General features: G+C 46.8%; 1 pseudogene; it reads left to right on the forward strand.

Moving 5' to 3' along the window:
* The window catches only part of LOC146398886 (sushi domain-containing protein 4-like), a 60,175-nt pseudogene that overhangs the window by 28,155 nt on the left and 14,302 nt on the right, over positions 1-17,718 (forward strand).

The raw sequence follows: 17,718 nt of genomic DNA on the forward strand, positions 1-17,718 counted from the left end.
ACCAGTTTGGCACTTACACAGCCCCATGTATATACCCCTTGTGTTCTGCACAACTTACTGCCCTGGGCTTGCCCCAATACGGACACCATCTAACTCGGCACTGACCCAAATGATGTGCTAAACCCAGAGCTCTCCCAGGCTCATGATCTGTAACAGAGTCAGCTTAGAAGAAGAGCTGATTCTGCTGCAGCTTCTCCCATATACTTTGTACTTGGTGATTAGAAGGGAAAGTGGGTATTTCCATTATACATTATTTCCTTCACACACAATTTATTCTCCCCAGGAAGAGCAACAGCTCTGCTGGGTCATTATTCCCTCCAGTAAGACTGCCAAAGCCAGTATGCCATGCCATGATCACAGTGGATACTGCACAGAGGGGGATGCCAAACAACTGGGAATGTTCCACTGGACTGCACAGGGAACAGGACAAAAAGGTGGTTGCTGTTTTGCAGAAGCTGGGGTCCAGGTCTCAGGCTCACTCAGAATGGTGTGCCTGGTGCAGACTCACAACAGCAGGGCTGCTCAAACACTGGGACCCAGGCCTGCAGTGAGAGCAGCAGCACCTGGAAGCCTTTGATGGTGCACATGCTTGGATCTCACCCAGACCTACTGAATCAGAAGCTCAGGGGGCTGCTTGGGGGGCAGTGGTGAGTTCTATAAGCCCTCTCTCTGGGTGACTCTCAGTGTGAGAACCACTTTGCTGCATGTTACTTGCCTCTTGCACCTAAAGCCCAACTAGATTTTCAAACCTTTAATCACATCATGTCAGGCAGGTGTTTGTTCTGTTATCTGCTGCCATGGAAGCCAGTTTGTATCCAGCCTGCTCATCTGCCCCACCACCACCGCCCCCACTGAAACAGCTGGAGTGTCTCTTTCCTCTCTGGCACCTCAGTGGTTCTCAGACCTGGTGGCACTGTAAGGTTACTTGGGGAGCTTAAGAATATGATAGGGGTGGGAGTTCCTTTTGTGGCTCAGAGGAAATAAAATGTGACTAACTTTCATAAGGATGCAGACTTGATCCCTGGCCTCATTCAGGGGGTTAAGGATCTGGCATTGCCATGAGCTGTGGTTTAGGTCACAGATGCAGCTCAGATCTGGTGTTGCTGTGGCTGCAGCTCTGATTCAAACCCTAGCCTGGGAACCTCCTTATGCCATGGGTGTGGTCCTAAAAAGACAAGATAATCATAATAATATTAATAATATTAATCATAATAAAAGATAGGGGTTGGGAGTTCCCTTTGCAGCTTAGCAGGTTACACACCCAAGTAATATCCAGGAGGATTGGGGGTTGATCCCTCACCTCTATCAATGGGTTAAGGATCTGGCATTGCTGTGAGCCACGGTGTAGTTCACAGGTGTGGCTCAGATCCCATGTGTCTGTAGCTATGGCTGTGGCTGTGGCTGTGATAGGCAGCTACAGCTCCAGTTCCCAACACCTAGCCTGGGAATGTACCTATGCTGCAGGTGCTGCCCTAAAAAGCAAAACAGAAAGAAAGAAAGAGAAATATAGGGGTTCCAGGAGATACACTGACCCAGGGAACAGGGCTGGGCATTGGTGTTTTTAAGAATTTCCAGGAGTTCCCATTGTGGCTCAGTGGGTTAGGAATGTGATAGTACCCTGAGGATGCAGGTTTCATCCCTGGCTTAATGGGTTGAGGAGCTCCATTGCCATGAGCTGTGGTCTAGGTCACAGATGCAGCTTGGATCCTGCATTGCTGTGGCTGTGGCATAGGCTGGAAGCTGTAGCTCTGATTCAACCCCTAGACTGGGAACTTTCATATGCCACAGGTGCAGCCCTAAAAAGAATAAAGAAGTTGCTAAGGTGATTCTGATATGTAGTCAGGCCTGGGCCCCCCTGGTAGTGGTGTCCTGATCTGCAACCCTCCATCACTACCTCCCTACTTGTCTGACCCTCTTGATGTCACTTGCAAATATAAAAGCAAATTGTTGCTTTATGAATAAAATAGGTTTGGACATTAGGAAGTCTGAGCATTTAAGAACAAGCTGGGCAGTCCTCAGAAGCCATACCCCATTTACAGTGGGGGACTCTGAAAGAAGTATAGTGCTTTGTCTTTCTGGTGTGCCAAGATACCCTCATGAGACTCTTCCCTTTTTTTCTCCTGCATCACAGGCTGACTGAGACCACTCACCTCTTCTAATGGCTATGTGAACATCTCTGAGTTCCAGACCTCCTTCCCAGTGGGCACTGTGACCTCCCATCAAGGCTTCCCTGGATTCAAACTTGAAGGGTCTGAGGATCTCAAGTGCTTATACAGCCTTATCTGGTCATCCAGCCTACCCTGGTGCCTTGCTCTGGAAGCTAACACATCTCATTCTTTTGGAAACTGAATTGTGGCTTATTAAATTGGATGTGTTGCTAGGAGATAAAGAGCTGAGAATTATGGTCAGCAATGACTTTCATTCCCTGAGTACACATTGCTTGCCTCTGTCTTGAGCAGAGGCAGCAAGCCTGGCCATCTGCTGTGAAGCAGTACTTACAACCAGACATAAAACTGTCCTTCCTTGGTTCTTAGGCTTACAGTGAATGAAAGAGAAGTGTTTCAAGCATCAAAGGTTGAACTGAAAAATCTTGCCAAGTTAAATGAAATGTCTTCAAAAATTAATTGTCTCTGCACCAAATGAAAACAGATTGTATCATGGCATCATTAATCTCACCCCTTGTTTTATTGTTGTGTCAATGCTTCTTCCTATTTCCATGCATTTTATGGCTTAGCTGTAAAAGTTTGCTATAAGCACACACTTGGAAGCCTGAAACAACTAGATCATTCTTTCCTGTTTTTGTTAAATGTATGTGATTCTTTTTGAGTATGGTACCCTGAGGAGCACTAATCAACAGTTTAAAGTCTCGTGGGGGTCAGAGTGTCCACTGCAGAATCAGGCCAGTGTCTGTGTGTAGAGTCTATAGAAAGTTCTCCTAGGCAAGTTGGGTATGCTGGAGTGGCCCTCGCTTCAGTTCAGGTCTTGAAGTTATGATCAAATGAAACAAACCCTGATTTTCTTCTTGGCATCTGAATACAGCAGACAGGAGGAACTGTATATGAGAGAAACAATGAAAGGAACCTTCAACCATAGCCCATTTGCAGATTTTCTTGGGAAACAGAACAAGACCCACTAGAATGTAGAAACCACCAAATTCCTACAAGCCCTGTCTGCATGCATGCATCTCAGTGAGGGGTGGGGTCAGAGTAGCAGGTGTGTTGTCAGGGGTGACAGCGAGAGGATCATGGAAGGGGTCTCCTAAGGGAGACCATGGATTGGAGTGGGTTGGCTGGAGCCATGGAGCCCCCTTTGAGAGAAGGAGGGGAAGGAGGGGAAGAGAACGGAGCTTGGTGCCCGAAGAAGTGAGAATGGCAGCAGGGGCATGAGTGGCACTTGCTCTTCACCTGGGCTGGAGGGTGGAGCCCACCCATCCAGAAACCCCTAGAGAACCAGAGCCTACAGTCGAGATGTCACATAAAATACAGATCACCCAGTTAAATCTGAATTTCAGAAAAACCAACAAATATTTTTTTTCTTCTTTTTAGGGCTGCACCCAGAGCATATGGAAGTTCCCAGGCTTGGGGTTGAATCAGAGTTGCAGCCATCAGCCTATGCCACAGCTGGCATAGTGCCAGCTCCAAGCCATATCTGCAACCTAGACCACAGCTCACAGCAGCACCAGATCCTTAACCCACTGAGGGAGGTCAAGGATTGAACCTTCATCCTCATGGATACTAGTCAGATTCATAACACACTGAACCATAATGGGAACTCTATAAACAAGTAACTTTTTATTATGAACATGTCTTAACTATTGGATGGGACTTAATGGTCAAAAATTATTCTTTGTTTCTCTGAACTTTGGCCATATGTGAGTGTCCTGTGTTTTCTTTTCTTTTTGTTGGTCTTTTTTTGTCTTTTGGGGGCCACACTTGTGGCATATGGAGGTTCCCAGGTGAGGGGTCTAATCGGAGCTACAGCTGCTGGCCTATGCCAGAGTGAGAGCAATGCCAGATCCTAGCCATGTCTGAAACCTACACTACAGCTCACCACAATGCTGGATTGTTAATCTACTGAGCGAGGCCAGGGATCAAACCCACAACCTCATGGTTCCTAGTCGGATTCATTTCCACTGCACCATGATGGGAACTTCCATGGCCTGTATTTTCATTTACCAAATCTAGCAACCCTTGTCTGGAGGGCCCAGGGCACCCCACACCCTGCCCCATCTCCCCTAGGAACAGCTTTTCTGCTGTCCCGATGCCACTGGCAGGTGAGATGAGTGTAGCTGCTGATGAATGGGGGCTTTTCTGGTTCCTTGAGGTTTCTCCCTACTTAGACAACCAGAAATAGAGGATCAGTTAAAGGTCCTATCAATTTGAAAGGCCTACTTTAAAATCTTTTGGAATTGGTTTAAATGCCTTTTGTGGACTTATATTCTGATGAGCTTCATTTTGGGACTTCATAAGTTGTTTTCTTGGAGCTAAGGGGATATGATGGGAAGAGGGGTAAAACAAAACCTCACTTCAAGGAGAAACAAGCTAAGATTCTGGACAAGAGGCTGCAGCTGCTTCTAATTGGAAATGGGTCTCAAGCTTTGACATGAGTCCCTTTTGCTCTGCCAGCCTGGGCTGGGCCCCAGAGAGATGGTGAAACTCAGGCGATGGCTGCCTGTACTTAGACGGCCACCTGATACCTTCTTTCTTCGGTTTTTAAAAAATAATTTTTATGTCTTTACCTTCAAAATACATGTTCCTTGCAATTATCTGTTGCAATTAGTTTGTGAGAGCTTTAAATGCTACCAAAGGCATGATTCCAAACTGAGAGGCACAGAGAAGTCTGAAGGGGATTTTGTCTCAAAACTTGAGAGAAACTGGGGGTTCCCATTATGGCACAGCGGAAACCAATGGGACTTGTATCCATGAGGATGCAGGTTCGCTCCCTGGCCTCACTCAGTGGGTCAGGGATCAATCTGGCATTGCTATGTGCTATGGTGTGGGTCACAGATGCCACTTGGATCCCACATTGCTGTGGCTGCAGTGTAGGCTGGCAGCAGGAGCTCAGATTTGACCCCTAGCCTGGGAATCTCCATATGGCATGAGTATGGCCCTAAAAAGAAAAAAAAATCTTGATAGAAACTGGGTTCAACTAAGCAGTGAGTTAAAAGAAGACATAAGGATTCTCAACAATGTATCCAGATGTGCTTGGGTGTTTGTATTTCTTTAACTCTTGAATTGTGTCTTTTTCAAAGGTGGTGCCTTACTTATGCAAGTAGACCATGAGTAGACCACACAGATACGCTGTCCACAAGGAAAGTACCTGCCCCTTTCCTGTGTCACCCACACTTCCCCTCCCCTCAATTTCCTGTCTTCCTGAGCATACAGTTTGACTTTTCTTGTTGGCAGGGTGACAGTTAGTGTGCTGTAATTTGGATCATGCTGCTATTCAGGGCTTTGAAATATATGAGGGTGTTCTGACCCCAGCAGTCAGATGGCTGGTGAATGGCCAGATGGTTGAGCTGTGGGAACCTTTCTCTCTCTCTCATGGCTACACCTGCTGCATTTGGAAGTTCCAGGGCTAGAGGTCCAATTGGAGCTTCAGCTGCTGGCCTATGCCACAAGCCACAGCAGCATGGGATCCTTAACCCACTGGGCAAGGCCAGGGATCAAATTCACATCCTCATGGATACACGTTGTGTTCTTAACCTGCTGAGCCACAGCAGGAAAGCTCTGGAAGCCTGTCTCTGTGAGCTTCCTATCCATCAGTCCATCAGCTGTCAGTATACCTGTCACTGCAGATTGTACCATGCCCCAATGCTTTTTCTCACCTGCTATGAGCCCCAGGTGATGGTTGGGGTGCTGCAGTGTACTGATTCAAGTGTGGGTTTACATCCGCACTTTCCTAATGTATCCTTTCAACCTGGGGCAAGTCACTTAACTTCTCTTGGCCTCCACATCCTCGTCTGTAAAATGGGAAGATGAGGATACTTACCTCATGGGGCTGTGAGTATCCAGTGTGGCAATGCATGTAATGCATTCAGTGATGTGCCCAGCACATAGTAGGTGGTCAATCAAGCATCTACCATTTTTACTGCTCTGAGAATTGTGAACAGAGGCATAATAAATGAGAATCTGGAGGTGACTGTATGAGTAAAGTGCTGGGCTTTTTGTTTTTTCGGTCTTTTTTTGTATTTGAGGGCTGCACCCATGGCAAATGGAGGTTCTCAGGCTAGGGGTCTAATCAGAGCTATAGCTGCCAGCCTACACCACAGCCACAGCAACACGGGATGTGAGCTGTGTCTGTGACCTATACCACAGTTCAGGGCAAGGCCAGATCCTCAACCCACTGAGAGGGGCCAGGGATCAAACCCGCATCCTCATGGATTCTAGTCAGGTTCAATAACCACTGAGCCACACTGGGAACTCGTGTCAGGCTTTTATGCATTACATCATGACATTATTTTGCCAGCTGCAGTTTTGGTTATTCACATACTTTTAAGTGTGTTTGTATAAGACAAATCCCCAAACATGGGAGGAAATACTGAACAATAGGAATAATTGCCATTAATCTTGAGAGCTTCCTGTGTGTCAGAATGTTTGACACAATATTTCATTTAGTCCCCTTGCTGCCTTTGTGAACTGGAGACTAATTTTAACTGCATGTTACTGATGAGCAAACCCAAGTTTCTAAAGGGTCAGTAACTCACCCAGAGTCACAAGATAGTACATGGGGGAGTGGGGACTCAAACAGGTCTTTGCCATTTCAAAGCCCATTCTCTTCATCACCCAGATGCATTAGCTAGGGATGGATTATCTAATTTGCTTGGCTTTCTTCACCATTTGATACCTTTATGGCCATTTTTCAAAAAATGTAAAAGAGTTATTTCATAGGAAAGGATGTGTTCTTTGGGTCCAGTTTTCCTCCCAGTGGAAATCCCAGCTTCAGGGGGCCAGAGTCCAGAGGAGGCCCTGCTGCCCACTGGGTGGCAGAGAGCCCTGACCACTGTCCCCAAGGGCTCATTACTGCCCCCATCACAGTGGAGCCTCACCTCAGCCAGCTGGGCTGCTTGGGTATTGCATCTCCTTTCACAAGCCTGGAGACTGACACTTCGCAGGGTGATTTGACTTGTCTACACCTCCAACTTTTGGCCATGGCTTTTCCCACCACATTGTGCTTCTTCTCCCTGATGTAACAGTGCCAGCCTCACTGGCTCCAGTGTCAAGAGACACCTGTCACACTCAATGTCAACAGTCCTGTGATTGGGGCCTGGCTTCACGAAGGAGATTATAATTTGGCAGGGAGAGCTCTGGCAGCTGCACCATAGGTGGCAGGATTTCCAAGGCACAGGAGTGTGGGTGATGGGTTCAGGGGCCCGTGTTATTGCACCCATCCAACCAAGTGGCAGGACACCTATCTTATGTCTGTTTTCCCAATGCTGATTTGTGGGGATAAAACACATCAAATCACAGAATCTTGAACCAGAATGTCAGCTCCATCATTTTAAAATCCATGAATGTATAAATTTGAGCCTGCAAAGGGCCCAGTAGGTTTCTGTTTGGTGGGTCTGTTCTCACAGTAGGCCTGAGTGCTTTTCCTTATTTCTCTGTATCTTTTTTTTATTACTTAATGCATTTTATTACATGCATAGTTGTAAAACAATCATCACAACCAAATTTTACAGCATTTCCACCCCAAACCCTCAGTGCCTTCCCCCCCCACCCCCAAACCCATCTCATTTGGAAAACATACGTTTTTCAAAATCTGTGAGTCAGGATCCATTCTGCAAAGTAGTTCATTGTGTCCTTTTTTTAGATTCCATATGTAAGTGATAGCATTTGATGTTGGTGTCTCATTGTCTGACTGACTTCACTTAGCATGATAATCTCTAGGTCCAACTGTGTGGCTATTAATGCCGTTATTACTCTCTTTTTAATTGCTGAGTAATATTCCATTCTGTATATGTACCATATCTTCTTGATCCACTCCTCTGTCAATGGACATTTAGGTTGTTTCCATGTCTTGGCTATTGCAAGTGCTGCTGCAATGAACGTTGGAGTATGTGTGTCTTTTTGAGTCATGGTTTTCTCTGGGTAGATGCCCAGGAGTGGGATATTTCTATGTATCTTAATGTTTTTGATTCTCAGGCCATCTTCATCTCTAAGGTTCTCAGCTCTCTCTCTTTCTCACACCAATCCCCACACAATTCAAGAATTTTTTTAAAGGGCTTTGATAGTGAATGTGGGCAGTTTCTAATTTGTAAGCACTAAGAACTTGGTCTAGGTTGTCAGCTGTGGTTACAGGACCCCTTCTAGGCACAGAGCAATACAAATGTTGGGCTCTGGGACAGAAAGGAAGAAATAGACATCCTTCCCTCCTTTGAAGAGCTTACACCCTTATGGGGAGAACAAGATGACAGATCCCAGAGATGAGCATCCTCCTGCATGGTGCCTGTGTCCACCCTTACCAAGGACCACGTGCCTGCTTCTGCATCTGGATGATGTAGAGCGAAGGTTCTGGTAAATGGTATCACAATCAGGAAATGAAAAATTCTATCTAGGAATTTATGAGTTGTTGGTTTCTTTTCCCTGGAAACCAAACAGAAGCATGCTTGAGGTTTTTTTGCTTGTTTTGTTTTTGTATTTGTTTGTTTAGTTTTTGTCTCTGCTTAGGAATTTGGGGAAAGAGAGTCTAACCGTCTCACTCATTCAGGAGGACAGTGCATTTTGAGGCTCTGAAGAGCTCATTGGCCAAAGCAACAAGCCTCAGTCTGTGTGAGGCATGCCAGCCCAGTGGTGTGAAGGTGGATTATAGGAGGTTATTGAGGGGCATAAAAATAAGCATGTGAGCCAAGCCTGCAACAAATGGTTATAGGTAGGGCTGCAAATACACACATTTCAGAAGCAGTACTAAATGCTCAGAGTCCCATTGATGCTATGATGTTGGGGCTGCAGAGGATGCTGGCTAGCCGTGGCTGCAGAAAAACATGGTCTGCACGGGGAAGGACCATCCAACAGCCTTAAGTATTCAGAACATACTGTTCACATTCAGGTTTTCGAATGCCCTGGAAGTAACACAGGTGCTGGGTGCCTATTGGCAGGAATTCCTGGGGGCAGGTTAACAATGGCTGAGATCACGCCACTGCATCATTCTGAGGGCTGGGAAGACAGCTGGTTGATGCCAGAGCTTGGAATTTTTTTTTTTTTTTTGCGTTTTAGGGCTGCACTTGTGGCATATGGAAGTCTAGGGGCTGAGGAATTGGCTAGTAGCTTCCACTCTACACCACATTCACACTGACGTGATATCTGAGCCACATCTGTGACCTGCACCACAGCTCATGGCAATGCCAGATCCTTAACCCACTGAGCAAGGCCAAGGATCAAACCCCAGTCCTCATGGATACCAGTTGAATTCATTTCTGCTGTGCCAAAGTGGGAACTCCTAGAGCTTGGACTTTTGAGTCCTTGCTTGGGAACTCCCCACATAAAGACCTATCTGTTTCCCAACCATTAAATTAGAGGGCTAGGTCCTTAAACCACACATCCTTCTTTCAGTATCCTCTAGGGGAAAATATGGGCTCAAATCTAGAAAAAAAGGACAAGTTAAACATTTAATGGGATCAGAGTTTGAATAGAAAGTTACCCAAATCAGTGGTATATGCTCTTTTAAATAAATGCCTCTTAGATTCACTTATGCATTCAGCAAACTCTTTTGTGTGCATGTGCTGAGCATTTTGCAAGGCATGGAGAACACAGAGGCAGATGTGACACAAGATCTCTGCCCCCAGGTTGGTTCATCCCGCCTGTGGTCAGTGGAATTTCACTCTCTGCACAGGTGGGGCTCCATTTGCAACATTCCCTTTGTAAGTTTCTCTGGGCCCCTAGTGGTAGAGAAGCTTGTCACCTACTCTGAGGCCCCATTGAAGGGGTTCTCAAAGGGTCTCTGGTTTTGAAGGAACTGGGGGCATGGGGGTGGGCATGGTGGGTCACCTTTTGCTCTGACTGGATTGGCTCTGCCACCTGATGCCTGGGCTCTGCCCCCAAGACAGCAGGGACTTGGACTTCCCAGGAAGACTGAGAGTGTGAACCCAGGGCCCCAGGAGGTTTTGCTGCACTTGTGTGTTTACTTTCCCCAATCAGAGGACTAAATCTTCCCAGGAACTGTCGGAGCCTTCAGTTTTTTTCCCCATGTTATGGGTGATGGTTCCTTCAGCACTCAGCTATCCATGGGCTTTTTAAGCCTTGTGGCAGGCATTGCTCCCAGGAACAAGCAAACCTGACCTCATTAGAAGCTGAACATCCAAAACTTTTTTTTTGTCTTTTGCTTTTTTAGGGCCGCACCTGAAGCACATGGAGGTTCCCAGGTTAGGAGGTCAAATGGGAAGCTATAGCTGCTGGCCTACACCAGAGCCACTGCAATGCCAGATCTGAGCCACATCTGTGACCTGCACCACAGCTCATGGCAACACCAGATCCTTAACCCACTGAGTGAGGCCAGGGATCAAACCAACAACCTCATGGTTCCTAGTTGGATTTGTTTCTGCTGTGCAATGATGGGAACACACAGAACTTTTTGTTTTTAAATCCAGCCAGTCCCCAAACTCAGAAAGCCCACTGTGTTCCCACCCCCTGGCCCTTCCCACTCATTCCCAGCCCACATGGACACAGATGCAAGTTGAATCAGTTTTGATTTGCTAATAGGCAATACAGCCATGTGATTGCCTAAGAACCCTCTAGCCCCCAGGGGTCCTCTTAAATCTGCATCCTTATATAAGAAAAGAAGCAAAAATAAGAAACTTTGGCCAAATGTAAAATCACTTGAAATTTTCCAATTTGGGATGAGAACTCAAAGCCAGTTTGGACAGGGAGGGATCCCAGCCACCGAGCTGCCTTTGCAGTGTGACTTATTCCCATGACAAAACTCATTCTGTTACAAGAGGAGCCCGTATCATCTCTCCATCCAGGAAGCCTGCCTTGTGCAGAAGTGACTTGTGACCTCAAAGTGAATCCTGTGTAGGAACAGAAAAGACAGTGGAGAAATCCAGGCTTCCTCTGCTAAGAGCTGCCCTGCATTTTACCCTTGGTGAATAACAACCTGCAGTATCATCAAAGTCCACCCTGTGGCAAGGAGGTTCCCATTTTACAAAAGGAAAGTTCAAAGCACAGAAAGGAGGCCAGGCCTTGTCTGAAAAAGACTGCTGTAAATTATCGTTCATGGTGAGGACACGTGTCACTGTGCCATCCCTAAACTAGAGTCCGACACCTTCCCATGGAGCTGTGTGCCTCCTGCTGCCTTGCCAGCCTGACAAACAAGGGAGAGTTGGGTCTCTTGCACCTTCCTGCCCACCCATCCTCAGTCAGAAAGTGGCAAGTGGGATCCCTTAACTAGCTGGAAACTTCTGTGTTGAATGTTAAGTCGATCAAGGGAAATGACAGAACTGAGTCACAGCAGGATTTGTTGGTGTTGGTTTGGGATCACTTATCATGGAATTCAGAGCTTGGAGAGCCTTAGAGGGATTTCCCACTGTGGCACAGCAGAAACAAACTCTAGTATCCATGAGGATGCAGGTTCCATCCCTGGCCTCGCTCAGCAGGTTAAGGATGTATTGTGGTGAGCTATGTTTTAGGTCGCAGACACGGCTCAGATCTGGTGTCACAGTGGCTGTGGTGTAGGAAGGCAGCTGCAGCTCTGATTTGACCCCTCGCCTGTGGGAACTTCCAAATGCCACAGGTGTTGCTCTAAGAAGCAAAACAAGACATAACAAAACAAAACAAAAAACAAAAAGAAAAAAGAACAAAAAAAAAGAAAGAAAGAAATCCTTAGGCATCACTGGTTTGCCTTTCCCCTGGAAAAGGCACCTTCTGCACCCTGGAACCCCCTTTTCAGAAATGAATTGGTAGCATGGTTATGCAAGGCCTCGGGGCTGGAAGTACCAGCAATCTTCCCACCCTGGTACCCCAGCTCTGGCACCACCTTGCTGCCTCTACATGGGGGACCCAGGCCACTCACCTCCTCCTCTTCCCTCTGCATCTACATTCTTGAATTGAGAGAAGAACAATCAGAAGTTCAAATTCCTAGGAGCAACTTCAAGCAGAGCCTTGTTCCTTCCTTCCCTGGCATGTGATATATGAGCTCATCAACCTGTAGCTATCATTGGAGTTCCTGCTGTGGTGCAACAGGATCATCAGCATTTTGGGAGACCTGGGAGGCAGGTTCAATCCCCAGCTTGGATCTGATCCCTGGCCCAGGAACTCCATATGCCTTGGGCCAGCCAAAAAAACAAAAAAACCTGTAGCCATCATAACTAAAATGTCCTCTGGTCCCTTCAAAAGTTTGAGATGCCCGCTTCATGCCAGACATTGCTCAGGAACATTTATTACATGACCTCTTGTCCTAACAAGCATCATGAGAAGTAAGTGTGGTGCTAACAGCAGAGGAAGAAGCTCAGAGAGCCTCCTGGCTCTTCCAAGGTCACCCTGCTCACCAGCAGCCTAGGCATGGGGCACTTGAGCCCACACCATCTACCTACACTGCTCATCTAGGTACTTCTAGGACAGAGACTACCTGTTGAAGATTAGGGCCTGGGCTCAAATCCTCACTGTGTTACTTGCTGGGTGGGCTGGGGGGTTCACTTCATCAGGATGGGAAGTGAGGGAACAGGAAGAGCTGCTTTCTGAGGGTCTTTCCTAGCTGACTCATTGCTTGACTTCTCTGAATCAGAACCCATGGTTCCAGAGAGGCCATCCCATCCTCCGATGGCTCTGGGAGCAAACAAAGGGCTGGGTGATAAAGAGTTCCTCCCCTGGATGACTGCTCACATTTTTCCTGAGACTCGTATTCACACCATCAACTCATCACCAATAGACTGGCCAGAGAGGAAATTGAGGCTGGCGGGTGGTCCTCTTGGCACTGAGTACTTCTCTTGTCTTTATGTAGCCTCAGAACAACTCTGGGTATTATTATGCCCTCTTCCCTGACAGACCTCAGCAGGTAAGTTGGGAATGTGGCCTCAGGGAGTAAGTTGCAGAGCCAGAAATCAAAAGGTTCTAGAGATCCAACCCTGACCTGACTCCTGGGCTATGCTCCTTCTCCTTCCCTACTGGATCCTGTGAGAGAGGCCAGATCCATGCATTCTGCCTCTACTCAGCTGCCCATGAGCCACTTCTTTCTCTGCTAATGTTCCTTGTAACCTGGACTTTTATCATGTGAGAAGTTTGGGAAGGAAGAAGAAGATATGCTATACAATTTGGCCCAAGCCATGCTGCCTATAATGATGGATAATGTGGGAATTTTGCTCCTCCCTCCTTCTGTCCCTCCCCTCCTTCCTCCCTGACTCTCTCTCTCTCTCTCTCTTCCTTCCTTCCTCCCTCCTTCCCTCTCTTCTTTCCTTCCTCCTTTCCTCCCTTCCCCTCCCTCTCATACCAAGTGTACTCTGTGTCATGGGGTCATTGCTATCAGGAATTCACATGCTGCTCACCCCAACTGGAATGATAATAGCACTGACCATCTGTTCACCCATGGCCACCCAGGCCTCACACGGTTCAGAGGAGACCAGCCAGCCAGGGCCAGGTCTCCACCCACCTCACCTGGGTTCTCATGCTCCCTGCACCCTTGCCCGTGATCCTTCCAGTGCTTAATCCATATGAGACAGAATCTGCAGAAAATGAAGAAAAGAGCAATGAAAGACCTTTATCTCTCTCTGTGCTTAGTGTAGCAACAGGGCCTCTATCCACAGGAAGGGAGAGAAAGGGGGTTTGCTTTATCTGCTTATCTGATCCTATACCCTCCCCTCTTCTTCCCCAATGTAAGAGGATTATACAAGGTGCAGAAACCATTGATCATGTGGTTTGGCCCTGTCCTCAAGGCCCTGAGGCCCAGGAGTTCCCTGAGAAGCCAGGGAGGGGTGGTCCAAGGTAGCTTGGTTCCAGCTACCCCTACCCCAGTGGCTCTGTTTTATGTATTCACATCTTGAATTCCCAAGATTGTGTTCCTAAGATTGATTTGGACAGTGAGCTTGCTGGTGTCAAGTACGAAACTTCTTTCTCTAGTTCTGCCTCTTTAGAAACTTGCAAAATGAAATGATTGGCCAGATCACATGGAAATTCTCCCATGTCCTCCAATGCCTGCCTTCAAGTGTGTGAGTGGATCGCCCATCAGGGACCCTGCTGCCATCTCTCAATGTCTCAGGGCATTTCCCATCTTATTCTCAAAAACAAAAGGCTCTCTGTTTCCCTGTGAAGACAGGTGTGTTCCCTGGGCCTGGGAAGGCAGAAGTCTCAGGCTCTTCCCTCTCACATCAGTGACACTAGCCAGGGAGAAGTCCTGCCTGCAACAATGCAGAGGGTGCTTTTCAAACTCAAAATGCGTGCTGCAACCTTGGCACCTCTATTACTGTATCACATCCTATAGGCAGTGATAATTCCTGTATCCGGTCCTGTTTGTCCAACAGCCACCTTGCCTGTGACACTAATGGGGCTTTTTATTATAGGGAAATGCAAGATAGCAAGCAACCTTGTTAATTTATTATTTTCAAGCAATAGTAAATTATTCTAATAGCACTTCCATGAACCGTGTGTACATTACAGCAGAGTGCTTACCAGAAAACAGCTGTTGCATGTCATGCCAGCATTTCTCGGGGATCCCCATGCTTAATTTCTCTTTTATATACAATAAATAATTGCCACTGTCTCATCTTCCTCTTCTCAGGCACATGACTCTCTTGTGTTCAAGAATGGATTGTGCATGGCATTAAGAAGCTTCATTATTCTTTTTTTTTCTCTTCTATATTGAATCCAGAGACACTGAACTTTCTGTCACAGGAAAACCAAGAGATTTTGTTCTTATTTTTCAAGTGGAACCAAGTTCCCGGGCTTCTGGACTATGACATCGTAGGCTATTTTTCTCTTGAACTCTATGACCCCTGACCTGATGGAAAGCCCTGAACTCTCCCTCCTCCTCTGTCCCCAGGCCCTCTGTTCACCTTCATCCTTTGACAGGTCCCTTGCCTTCCTTTTAGCCTTTGTGGAATCACCTGACCACCATCAACCCTCTAGCTTCTTTGGTCTCCTGTAATTCTTTTTTTTTTTTTTTTCACTTCAGTCAATTACAGATATTTTTGAATTGATGTCAAAGAAGGGAAGTGATTCCTCTTTCCCACCAAAGGGGAAAAGAGGTGGCAGAACTCTGGACCAAATCCCACCAAATCAAGGAAAGAAGAGTATTTCAAAGGGGGACTTGGCTAACCCCCTCTCCCACTGCATACTCACACTTAGGTCCCACCAGATTCGGACCCAGCCTCCCCCAAGCACCCCCACCCCCAACCCATCAGCTATCAGCTAGGGAAGGCAGCCTGTTGGGAACAGTGGATCTGGAGCCAGGCACCAACCCTCGTGTCTTTATGGAAAGACCTCAGGTGCAGGCATGCAGGGCTGGGTTGAATCATAGGTCACGGAGTAGGTTGGAAGCCCTGGTGCTGTGGCTTTGTCAAAGCCCCTTTCAGATTGTGTCACTGTGGATGCTGCATGTTTTCTGCCATCAAAGCCACTCATACAAAACAGGAATCCTACACACACGCTTCTCCTGGGGAAACTGTTCTGAATTCATTTGTATTCCACAACTTTCATGGCAGAGAGATCTTTTACCCCTTTTTTCACAGGCTGAGGCAGATTCATGGTTGGGGGGCAGGGGGTGGAGCAGTCCCTTTCTGCTGCTGCACTCATGGCTCTTACAAAAATGTATTTCTGCTTTGCCTTGTAGTGTCATGTTTTTGAAAATCTCACAGGAGTGCAAGCAGAAGTCTTTATTTTTTGATGTTGGATGTTTAAATGTCAGGTCAGGGAAAGGACTGCACAGCCAAGCCACCACAGAGCTGTGGCCAGTGGTTTGAGCAACTAGCTTGTGCCAAGAGGGGGACTTCATTACACTCAGAAAATAGATGGCCAGGGCAAATAGGAAAATGAGGGTGTTTGGCCTTCAACTGTATAATATCTTCTCCATTGCAGCTCCAGGCAGGATTTATTTCCTTCTTCCCTCTCTGGAAACTCATATGACTGGTATTTTGTGGTAATAAAACTGCTTGCAAACAGGTGCAACACAGAAGGTAATAAGTCGCTCCAGTCAGTCCTGGCATTTGCAGGCCAAGAGGCCCACAGAAGTATTTGGCAGGGGCATTTGGGGCTCATTCCTTCTCTTCACAAGCAGTGACGATTCCCCTTTTTCCTCAAAGTGAGTAGACATTGGGGATGATGGGCAGGTGAAATAGTCACACCTTTCCATGTCCAGCTGTGTGCCTTGTGCCGTTCATTCGTTTTGTTCATAGGACCTGTAACATAACACCCATATTCACTGTAATTTTCTTTTTTGTACAGGAGGGTTTTTTGTGGTTTGGGGTTTCATCATTGTAAAGAGCTGGTGCCTGACTCTAAATGTGCCCAGATGTCTTTAAATTTTATGCACTTGGTGGACATGGCCCTGCATCTGATTGTTCCACCTCCTCCTCCCAGCACCAGGGACTCCTGCAGAAAAGTCTGGGACTTTGCTCACATGCTGGCCTGTTTGTTCTTCGGTGGGTGAGAACCAAATTCATTTTATAACACCATCTCTCCCACTTCTGGGAAGGGAGGTAATTGGTCCAGGCTTTAAGGAGGTGGAAACAGCTGGAATTTTAAAAAGAAGCTGGGATATCCTACTGTGGTGCAGTGGGTTAAGAATCTGACTGCAGTGGCTTGGATGCTGCAGAGGTGTGGATTCTATCCCTGGCCTTGCACAGTGGTTTAAAAGATCCAGTGTTGCCACAACTATGGCTTGGATTTGATACCTGGCCGGGGAATTTCCCTATGCCACAGGTGCAGCCATTAAAAAAAAAAAAAGAAGGAGTTCCCATCATAGCTCAGTGGAAATGAATCCAACTAGTATCCATGAGGATGTGGGATCGATCCCTGGTCTCACTCAGTGGGTGAAGGATCTGGCATTTCTGTGAACTGTGGTGTAGGTTGCAGACAAAGCTTGGATCTGACACATTGCTGTGGCTGTGGTGTAGGCCAGTAGCTGTAGCTCCAATTCAGTCCCTGGCCTGGGAATTTACATACACCACAGGGGCAGGGGTGGCCCTAAAAAGCAAAAAAAAAAAAAAAAAAAAAAAAAACTACTACTACTACTAAGATGAAGCCAATTATATTGGAATTCAGATTTTAAAACTAGTCCCTACAATGGTGCAAACATTAATCTGTATTTTCACACCATAAAAATCTTAATCCCAAAATTTTTTTTTGAATTGGGAAGAAATGTAAATATATAGGAAGCTGAGAAGACAAGACTTCTATAGACAGCCATGACTAAAATAGCATGCAAGAGGAACATCCTGCTCATAGTAGTCAAACTTTAAATATCTGGTGGCCCGTTGAGTTAACTGTGAGTGACTCTCTCCTCAGCCTTGTTCCTTCTGCTGCTTCCCAATAGGAGAGCCTCCTACCTCCCCGAGGGGTCCTTAAGGTTGAAGGCATGGGCTGCAGTCATCTCACATCACCTTTACTCTGCTCTGTCCACTAAAGCGTATCTCAGGACATAACCACTCCCTTGTACAAATCTCTCTGTGTGTTTTACATCCCTTTGAGGAAATCTCTGTGTCTAGTTACTCCAGTGAGTCCTTCTGACATGAGCCAGGAGGCCTCCTGGTTCCTAGTTGTTTCCCTGTGCACCTGTCTTAAGGGCTTGGCCATTTTT

The sequence above is a fragment of the Sus scrofa genome, chromosome 10 (genome assembly GCF_054392235.1).
Source record: "Sus scrofa isolate SSC_HxYL_T2T_F1_AM1 chromosome 10, Sscrofa_HxYL_maternal_Yorkshire_Landrace_v2.0, whole genome shotgun sequence".
Taxonomy (NCBI): domain Eukaryota; kingdom Metazoa; phylum Chordata; class Mammalia; order Artiodactyla; family Suidae; genus Sus; species Sus scrofa.